The sequence below is a fragment of the Zalophus californianus genome, chromosome 7 (genome assembly GCF_009762305.2).
Source record: "Zalophus californianus isolate mZalCal1 chromosome 7, mZalCal1.pri.v2, whole genome shotgun sequence".
In the NCBI taxonomy this organism is placed as follows: Eukaryota; Metazoa; Chordata; class Mammalia; order Carnivora; family Otariidae; genus Zalophus; species Zalophus californianus.
The window spans coordinates 131,302,923-131,312,535 of NC_045601.1; the positions used below are offsets into that span (position 1 = coordinate 131,302,923).

At 44.0% G+C, this 9,613-nt stretch overlaps 1 non-coding gene across 1 annotated transcript; it reads left to right on the forward strand.

Moving 5' to 3' along the window:
* The first annotated feature begins 818 nt into the window (after positions 1-818).
* On the forward strand, positions 819-924 carry LOC113928153. The gene has a single exon (XR_003521832.1). It is a non-coding gene; the product is annotated as a U6 spliceosomal RNA (small nuclear RNA).
* Positions 925-9,613: the final 8,689 nt, after the last annotated feature.

A 9,613-nucleotide genomic window follows, 5' to 3' on the forward strand; every position in this document is an offset into this window, starting at 1 on the left:
TCAAGAGTGTGAGTTCCCAGGTCAGTGTGCCCTACTTCAAATTCTGGTTTCACTTCTTCCCACCTGTGTGCCTGTGAGCAAGTTAATGAAACTTTCTGTGTCTCAGTTTCTTCAACTATAAAGTGGGGATAATAATAGTGCACAATTCATAGTGTTGCCATGCAGGGTGAATGAAACAGTACATGTGAAGTGCTAAGGATAGAGCCTATAATGTAGTAAGTACTCAAGAAGCATTAGGTCTTACCATAGAAAGTACTTGGAAAATATCGGTCCTCACAGTCACCACCTGATCAGAATGGCCATCTGGACCAGAAGTACCTCACCACTAGGAAGTAGGTCTGCAGTAGCAACTTTTGCTGTGTATCTTTGGTGAATGGCATGGTAGAGGTGCCTAATCTATCAACATGTTCTCCACTGCAAGCAGCCTAACTACTTTCCAAGAAACACTGATGGGAACAACTTTCAAATGTATTTCAGAATTGTCTTAAAGGCAACATTAGCTTTTAAACTGAAGAAGTTATTACCCTTGACTTGGGGATTTCCATTCAGACTGTAATGACCTGTAATTTCCCAATGCCCTTGCTAAGTTTGTTAGGAATTGAAAAAGAGCAACTGAAATTGACCTAAAGTCCAATGTTGGTGAATTATCACTATCTTTCTCTTTGAGAAAGAAAGAAAGAGAGAGAGAGAGCATGTGCTGGGGGTGGGGGATAGGTTCATGTGGGCAAGGAAGGGTAGGAGGAAAAGCAAACAGTGTTGAGCTGATGTCTTTGTTTTAATCAAGGGGAGTGCTAAGTGATCATTAGAGATGTCTTCTAGTGCTCCCTTCTGCAGCACATATACTAAAACTGGAATGATACAGGGATTAGCATGGCCCCTGCACTAGAAATGTCTTCTGGTAGCAGAGAGAAATATGGAAACAATTCAAGTATGCCTGACCATTTACGAAATTTTGAAGCTTGAGAAAACTGATTTTGAATGCATAGCCCAAATATTATCTAGATAGAAGTATTTCCTTCTAAAGAAATGAGATAGTAGGAGTAACTGTTGGTTCATGATGAAGGTAAACATGCATGATCCTAACGGACCACACAGAGGCCTGGGGGGAGTCCTGAGAGTTCTCGGTGTCTGTGAGGTAGAGAAATGGCCCTCAGCACCTCAGAGTTCACAGACAGGGAGGAAAAGAGAAGACACTGCTTGGCCTTCTAGTTTCTCTGTCCTTCCACCTCATTCCCAGCTCAGCAGGGTGACACTGGGAAGCTGAGTTATGGATCATTGCCCAGCCCCACAGAAAAGGGAGTCCTGTATCCATGCCCAGAGCTCCCGAGATGGTGCTCTGTGAGCCCCCTCAGTGAGCTCCCCTTGAACAGACCACAAAAGAATGTTCCAGCCTCTCATCCTGGATGGGTGCCAAGGACTCAATGTCAAAATTCACATATTGAAACCCCAGCCCCCAAGGTGATGGTATCTGGAGATGGGAGCCTTTAAAAAGTAATTAGGTCATGAGGATAGAGCCCTCATGATGGGATTGGAGCTCTTATAAAGAAGAGACTGGAGAGAGTTTGTTTCCTGTCGCTGCTCTCTGCTATGTGAAGAGACAATGAGAGGGTCATCTTTTGCAAACCAGGAAACGAGCTCTCACCAGACACTGGAACTGCTGGCACCTTGAGCTTGGACTTCAGCTCCAGAACTGTGAGATATAGATGTCTGTTGATTCTTGGCCATCTTTTATTCAGTCTAAACTACTAAAGGCAATGGTTATATCCATTCCATCTTCCCTCCATTTCTTTAGGTGGGAAGAGCTTGCTGACAGCATGGGATAAGCAGATGATGGGTCCACTTGGCCTGGTGTGGACTGAGCCTGGGTGGAGGTTAGAGCTAAGAGCTCCTTCAACTGCCTAAGAAAAGGAGAAAGATAAGGAAGGAAATGGAATTTATCCTTTGAAGAGCTAAAACTATAATTGCTAGACACTGGCCATTTAAAATTATTGTAATCTATGGTTTTCATTAATTTTTTGAGACAAATATATCATCCATATAAATAATAGTAAGTGCTAATGTTTATTAAGCACATCAAAGGCCCAAGCATGTACAAAGCACTTCCCACGTCTTATATCATTTTTTCTTTCCCAGACTTCTAAAGCAAGTATTATTGTGCCATTTTATAATTCAAGAAGCCCCATCTAAGTATATGGGTGGTTAAATAATTTGTCTAAGGCCACAATAACAAATAAAGAACTGGGCCTTAAAGTCATTGCTGTCTGAATCAGAAACCCACTATCATCTGGGGGCTCCACATACTTTCTTTGCAACTATTCCATAAATGTAAAATAATTCCAAAATAAAAAGGTTACTTGAAAAAAATAAAAGCCATTATCCAAATTGCTCTACTATTCTATCCTCCTAAATAACTTATGAAAGTTTTGCTTTGTTTGTATACTAAATTTCCCAGAAATTTTGAGAAATGGTGTGTTATATTTTCACCTGGGGATCCTTCCAGCATCTATATTCCCAAAGTATTATTTTGTACTTCTTCATGGAAAGCACTGAGAAAAGCACTTGCCACTTGAACAGTTCCCAATAAATGTTCATCATCATCATCATCATCATCATCATCATCATCATCACTGACTTCACAAATAATCATTTGTTACGTTATACTTTAAGAATCAGTGAACATACTAAACTCCCCCACTAGACTCTGAATGACTCAAGAGTAAGAGACCATAGCACGTGTTTACTAACATGTTATAAAACAAATAAATCCCTGTGCTCACAATTAGATCTTTCAGCAATGAATCATCAAATCGACAGGTAGTTTCTAACTTGCCTTTGCCCTGGAGGAAGAGGGTTGTTGCCAAAGGGGTGTCTTCTCCACGACTCTTGGCCACCTTTGTAAGAGGAGAAGCCCCATTGTCCCACCCATCTGTTGCTTGGGGTAGGGATGTGATTGACATAAACCCACACATTCCGAAGGTAATTTTCCTGCAGCATGTCCTCCCTCAGCTCTAACTCAGTTAAATCCAGCTGTCTTGTCTGCTGCATTGTGCATCAAGGGAAAGTCTACACGTGGGAACAAAATTAAGGTGACCTCATGCCCTTTGGACACAATTTAAAAGGGGTCAGATCATCTTTTCTAGCTGTCAGGTTCAATGTTTCTTATGCCATGTCCTCATTTTCCACTGAATGCCAACACTGTTTATAAGTTTGTGGGATCTAGGAAGCATGAGGGCACAGCTCCAGAAGCCTGATGCGTCAGGAAATGTGAACTCTGGAAACAAAAGTGTTCACTGTGGTTTTGCTGAACCAGCATACTGTGTGTGTTCACTGAGATGGCAGGCCCATCACATGTTTGCTTGACCAACTGGTGATGACTAGGGTACTGTTTTAAAAGATGTTAGTTCTAGGTAATTGCAGGAAATATCCTCTACCTCAGCACTATTCAACAGAACCTTCTGCAGTGACAGAGATTTATGTATCTGTGTTGTCTAATAAGGTGGAGTGGGACTAGAGGGACACTGCAGTATTGGGTAAAACCATCTCAGCTTTATTATAGGGTGACCACTGCTCAGAAGCATGACCTTTGTCAGAGGAGGTGTGGGGTTGTGGGCAGGGGTGTAGATGTGTATAAACATAACCCCAAGTATTTATATATGAAGCGAAATTCTTGGAATGGGTTTTCCTTTTCTCTGACTTGTCTTGAATGTATCTATTTTCAATAAACTAAGCAATCCTTTAGAAATTACACCTTTTCAGTCTTATACCTCCAAAGAGTTATTTTTGAATCCCTGCCTCATTAACAACTGTGCCATTTTCCCTCCCCAAGAAAAACAATTGTTTTTAAATTGGATGTCTTGGTTCATGGTTAACAATGAGACTTAGATCAGGTGTGAATTTTGGTTCCAAGGTAAAATTGTTACTAAGACATTAACACACACACACACACACACACACACACACACACACAAGCATCATATGACCTCCAACTATACATTTTGCTATTTGCCACAGGTGAGTTATATAACTGGGAGGGTGAAAGAAGATGGATAATTTATTTCCTAGAAACCTCTTTATTTTATTCTTTTTTTTTTTTTTTGACAGGGAGTGTGAGCATAAGCAGGGAGGAAGGAAGGAGAGAACCTTAAGCAGACTCCATGCTCAGTGCAGAGCCAATGCGGGCCTGCACAGGCTTGATCTCACAACCCTGAGAGTCCGACGCTTAACCGACTGAGTTACCCAGGCACTCCTACTTCCTAGAAACTTCTTAAGCTCCAGCAAATAGACCCTAAATAGGTGAGCCTGCTCCTCAAATCCTAAACCCGTCCAGAACTGTCTGTATCCCAGCATGAACACAGGGCACTATTCTGAGAGTAGGAGCTTATCTAATCATTGATTAAAAGAATGATAGGTTTTGTCAAAATAGAAATAAAACATTATTTCAAATACAAGTTCTTCATGAAGTCTTATTACAATTTTAAACCTTCACCATTTTCTTTGTTTTGATGCATGACCTTGAAAAATCAGTAAGCGTAATTAATCAGAAAATCCAATTTCTTTCTTTGTTGCTTATAGAAATTAATTTGGCAAGCTACACTTTTAAAAAAAAGCATGTTTGTACTAACCATATTTTGTATCTCTAACCCATTGTGTTCTACTGTGTCCTGTGATTACTTTGAAATGCTGCCTACAATCTATGTTGTTTCAGGGCAAGGAGGGCTTCTTGTTTTTTTTCATTTCTTTTTTTTTAAGATTTTATTTATTTATGGGGCGCCTGGGTGGCTCAGTCGTTAAGCATCTGCCTTCAGCTCAGGTCATGATCCCAGGGTCCTGGGATCGAGCCCCACATCAGGCTCCCTGCTCGGCGGGAAGCCTGCTTCTCCCTCTCCACTCCCCCTGCCTGTGCTCCGTCTCTCTCGCTGTGTCTCTAGAGAGAGGGAAAATGAGCGGTGGGGAGGGGGAGAGGGAGAGGGAGAGGGAGAAGCAGGCTGCCCACTGAAAAGAGAGCCCAGTGCAGGGCTTCATCCCAGGACCCTGGGATCATGACCTGAGCCAAAAGCAGATGCTTAATCAATTGAGCCACCCAGGTGCCCTGTTATTTTTGCATTTCATAGAGGACATCCTCAAGCATAAATCTCCTATTTCTTGCTCATTGAAATCTTGTCAGTCCCGAGAGAATATTCCGGAGATCATTCTGCATCAAATCCATGGCTTTTCTGACCCAGGATCCCTAAGATTGGCTGGTTCGGGTTAATAGGAAGATCTAAACAGCAAGGCCACACCGTGTTCTGGAGGGTTTATGTCAGCACCTCACGGTACCGCCTTCCTTCTGGGGATACCATGCTCCCCACCAAGTCTCAGCTCCCCTCTCCTGTACGCCTGCACGGTGGTTTTCCGTTTCCCAAAAGCACAGCAACTAATCTCATCTCTGGTAAATAGAGAGTCTAAAGATAGCTATTGCACTTGACCAAATGGCACAACAATGACTTCCCCGTCAGCTTGCAGGGTGTGGGGGGAGAGGGGTGAGGTTCCGGGGCGGGGGGCTGCCTTTCCTTTCTATCCTGTCACTCACAGATGGAAATCTTTGCCACCAAAAAACTAGACACCACATCGTATAAATAAATCTCTGGGACACTGGGAAGCAAGGCAGTCCAGGCTCTAACAGACTGCTCTTCGCTATATTCTTTCTCGGGACATAGAAAGAACTTTTCCTGACAGTAAAGAAGACAATAAATGAGACGTGAACTCCAAGGCTTTGAAAGGAGCCAAGATGGCGGGAAAGGCGCGCCTTCTCGACTTCAGGGCATGTGGTGTTTCAGGGATGACTCACTGCCTATTCCCGTGGCTGGAGCCTCGAGGCCCTGCCGATTACCTGAACAGGTGGGTCGGGCACAGCCCAGCGTGGGTGTGCGCACCAAAGCAGCAAGTAGTAGGACAAACCTGGCCTTGCTCTAATCTGTATCTCCTTAGAGCTTGTGGGCTGGGGAGCCCAAGAAGCGGTCATCCTGCAGCTGAGTCTGCGACCCTTTGTGTACTCTGCCAGGGTCCTTCTGGCAGCAATGGCGCCACATTGATGGGTGTGACCTGTGAGTGATTTCAGTGGTTTAAAGTTTAGAAAAGTTTTGGTTAGATTAGAGAAGGGGAGTGGTACCCGGGCAAGTCATCAGGGGAGGTCTGAAGGTGAGGAAGGCTTTTTGCCATTTTGGAAGACACATCCTGCTGACACCTGCCTTCTCCACAGTTTCTGTCCGCAGGTCCTTTGGGCCCAAACGCTCATGGTCAGTGACTAAGGGGGCCGGGAAGCACCATTCACCCTATAGGAGTTTGATAATAAATACTCAGGTGAGTAACTTTTGAGAACAGAAGGGAACAAGGTGTCCTGTATAATGTGTAAATTGGGGAAAAGCCCCAAGTGGAGGATAAAACGGTGTTCCACTTTTGGATCTCAATTTCTCTGGAGTGCAGGAATTTTCCCCTTACCCCTTTCCTCACCTCTGACCAAAGGAGTAAATAGCATTAAACCTCTTCATGTGATTTCACACCAGAACCGTGATTGAGCAGGTACTTGGCGACAATTCACTGGCACGCAGAGTACATGTTCAGAAACCCAAGATGCATGCAGTGCTAAGAAGCTCCACAAACCCACGTCCCTGCGCAGCCACGACAAGGCCCCTCACTCTCTCTGCAGGTTTGTGTCTTCACGGAGCCATGAGACTCCGATGCCGACTCTAATTTGGGGCAACTCACCCAGGGATGCTGGAGTCTCCCAAGAAGGGAAATGCAGAGGTGGAGCCCAAACCTACCTTCCCTGCACGGGGGATTTCCAGGCCCAGAGCAGCGCCTTCTAGAGGATCAGACGTGTTAAGTGGGAACGGGCAGCCTCAGGACCACCTCCCTGGGTCACACAGTTACCTCTCCCTCCAAGCCAGTTGTCAGACTGGGAGGGCAGTCACCTGCAAGCCACTTGACTTCAGATTTGGCCTCAGATCCGTGTGTTTTGGGCACAACGGCTCTCTTCCTGAATACCGCCATCGTGACGAGGACTGATGAAGTGCGAAGGACTCCCTGGAGGGTTGGTGGTAACTCATTTTGCTGATTGAAAAATAAAAGAATAAGATAGGTGTCTCGGTTTGGAGAGTCTCTGAAGCTGTTTGGCTGCGAGAATGCTATCAAAGCTGAGCCGGCTGCATACCTGACTGATGATCAGTGACAGTCTTGGTTGCCAGGAAGTAGTGTGGGTGCGGTCCCTGGCAAAAGCTACTTTTTTCTTTTTACTTCTTCTTTTTTCTTTTCTTTCTTTTCTTTTTTTTTTTTTTTTTTTTTTTTTTGGTGAGTGGGAGTTCAGAGGCAACTCCGTCCAGAGCTGGCATCGCCCACCGGGAGTGGAATGTGCAGGAATAGCGTGACAGAGGGAGCACCTGTGAGTGTGTTGGGTGGGGGGGTACAAATATGTCACAACAGGTTTCTATCAATGAAGCTAAGAACTGGTTTCCTTTTAGACAATCGCTTAATCGAGGGGCGCCTGGGTGGCTCAGTCAGTTAAGGGTCTGCCTTTGGCTCAGATCATGATCTCAGGGTCCCGGGATGGAGCCCCATGTAGGGCTCCCTGCTCAGCGGGGAGTCTGCCCCTCCCCACATTCCCCCCTCCCTCCCACTCCTGCTTGCTCTTTTTCGCAAATAAATAAAATAGCTTAATTGAGGTATAATCGATATACAACAAACTGCACGTATTTAATGTATACAATTGGATGACCTTGAACACACACAAGCATTTGTGACACAATTGCTGCAATCAAGGTAGTAGACTTATCCAATGCCCCCCTAAGTTTTCTTGTGTCCCCTAGGCTTTTTTTGGTGGTTGTTTTTGTTTTTGTTTTGTGGTAAAAACACTTATCATGGGATCTACTGTCTAAGTGCACAATATGGTATTGTTAACTATAGGCACTGCATGATACAGCAGATTTCTAGAACTTACTCACTTAGCAAACTGAAACTTTATACCCACTGCACAACAGCTCCCCATTTAGAACTGACTTTTCTTCAAACTTCTATATTACAAGAAATTATAAGAACTTTGGGATTTTCTTCCATGAAGCAGCATGACTTAACAGTGGTTTTCAAACATTTTTTTAAAGTACTGGAAGCTTTTTTATTTTTTAAATCCTATACCTGAGCCCCAAATTATAAAAAAGATGAAAGCAGAGTTGCTCTGTTAGGAGTGGGTGCTGGCCCCGGGGACCCAAACCTGCTACTGATCCTCCTTCCTCTAGCCAGGTAGGCCCCAGAGGCACCCACGCGGAGGCCCCAGAGTGTCCGAGAACAAAATTTAACGAACATGTGGCTAAGTAGGAAGAGATGTGGCAGACCTGGATTTGGATCCTGTCTCTGACGCTTGTGAGCCATGGAGACCTTCATTCATTCGTGAACATATCTGCACCTTACTTTCCTCATCTGTGAAATGGGATTAATAACCGTCATGTTGCAGACTGGCTACAAGGATGGAGGCAGATGCAGTTAAGGCATCCAGCACCACATTTGGCACATGGAATCTTTATACAACTTATTGTGGCTTGTAATTATTTCAGGGAGACTTTGGGATGAAGGTTACCTACTAGAGGCTGAGAGAGAAAGAAAAAATGATGGCAAGGAGACTTCCGCTAGGTCAGAACTTAAGGCTGTTGCTGTCCTATTCGGTACTCCTTTCTCCAAAACATCCACATGCTTTGTGTGGTATCTTCTCTTTAAAAATAGGACAGTCAAGAGGGCAAATAGACAACCCACAGAATGGGAGAAAATACTTGCAAATCGCATATTGGCCAGGTGTCTCATATTCAGACTATTTCAAGAACTCTTACCACTCAACCACACAAAACCAAAAGCAAGTCAATTTAAAAATAAGCAAAGGCCTTGAATAGTCATTCCCCCAAAGCAGATGTACAAATGGCCAATAAGCACATGAAAAGATGCTCCACATCCTTAGTCGTTAGGAAAATGCAAATCAAAACCACAGTGAGATATCACTTTGCAGCCACCAAGATGGTAATAAACATACAGAAAAATAACAAGTGCGGGCGAAAATGCGGAGAAATTGGAACCTTTATACACGGCTGGTAGGAATGCACAATGGCATTGCCTCTATGGAAAACAGGTTAGCAGTCCTTTATGAAGGGAAATATAAAACTGTCATATGACCTAGCAATTCCACCGTTAGACATGTACCCAAAGGAACTGAAAACACAGGTTCAAACAAAAACTTACACACAAATGTTTATAGTAACACTATTCACAATATGTGAAAGGTGGGAATAATCTAAATGTCTATCAACTGACGAATGGGTAAACCAAACGGGGTCTCTCCATACAATGGAATATCATCCACCCATAAAAGGAATGAAGTCCTGGCATGTGCTACAATATGGATGAACCTTGAGAATGTTATACTAAGCGAGAGAAGCCAGACACACAAGGCCACACGTTGTATGATTCCTTTCACATGAAATATCCAGAAGAAGCAAACCCATAGAGACAAAAAGCAGATTAGTGGTTGCCAGGAGTGGAGGAGGTAAGACTGGGGAGTGACTGCTAATGGGTACAAGTTCCTTTTCGGGTGATGAAA